Source organism: Bidens hawaiensis, unplaced genomic scaffold (genome assembly GCF_021521415.1).
Source record: "Bidens hawaiensis isolate Kalapana, Puna unplaced genomic scaffold, B.hawaiensis_p1.1 tig00004030_1, whole genome shotgun sequence".
Lineage (NCBI taxonomy): Eukaryota > Viridiplantae > Streptophyta > Magnoliopsida > Asterales > Asteraceae > Bidens > Bidens hawaiensis.
In genome coordinates this window covers 1,833,779-1,834,909 of record NW_027491238.1, presented here as the reverse complement: position 1 = coordinate 1,834,909, position 1,131 = coordinate 1,833,779, and positions in this window count along the sequence as shown.

The following is a 1,131-nucleotide window of genomic DNA, read 5'->3' as shown; positions in this document are numbered from 1 at the left end:
AATGAAGTATCTTTCACCATTCCTTGTCATTTCATTAAAAGGGCCACACACTTCCAAATGTATGATACCAAATAAGTCTTTTGCCTTATCAATAGTTCCACTAAAGGGTTCCTTTGTCATCTTTCCTTGTAAACAAGATTTACATGCATATCGGTCTTCTTCTTGAAAACTCACTTACTTACAACCGATTTGGAGTTAAGAGGTGGTACAACCAAGTCCAAAACTTGGTTGTCATTCATGGCTTCAAGCCTTTTTTTCAAAATCAAGTTGTGACTTTGCATCATGGTATGTGGTGGGTTCAACAGAGTCTACCACATAGCATCCACCCGTGAAAATTCCATATCGTTCTGTTGGATTACTAGTTCTACCAAATTTTCGAACGTTTTGTGAGTTTTTATCAACCGTTTGATCATTCTCAACTACCTCTTGTTGATTGCTAGTATCAACCAAATGTGTATCGACTTCTGGTTCTCGGTACTCCTCGAGTTCCACTGTTCAACTAGTTCCTTCCATAAGGAACTTAGTATCCAAAACTCGGCCTTTCGAGCAACAAATACCTTTTGCTCTGTTTTGGGTTATAGAAATAATATCCCACAAAGTCTTTGGGATATCCTACAAAAATACACTTAGTGGATCGGCTTTCAAGTGTGTTTTAGGTGTTGTGTTTAACATAAGCCTCACAACCCCATACCTTTAACTATGATAATGATGGAACCCATCCATGCCAAATTTCAAAAGGTTCTTGTCCACTTTCTTGGTTGGTGCCATATTTAGAATACGGGCTGCAGAGAGCAATGCGAAACCCCAAAATTATAGAGGCAATGTGCTTCTAGTCGTCATAGATCGAATCATATCCGATAGAGTTTGATTCCTCCTTTCGGGCACACCATTATGTTGTGGTGTTCCGAGTGGAGCGAGTTATGAGATAATTCCACACTATGATGATCTTGAAAAACATCACTATGGTATTCACCTCCTCTATCCGAACGAAGTACTTTGATGTTTTTATTGAGTGGATTTTCCACTTCATTTTGGAAGACTTTTAACATTTCAATGGCTTCATCTTTGTGTCTTAATAAGTACACAAACCCATAACCACCATAATCATCGATAAAGGTAATGAAGTATCTT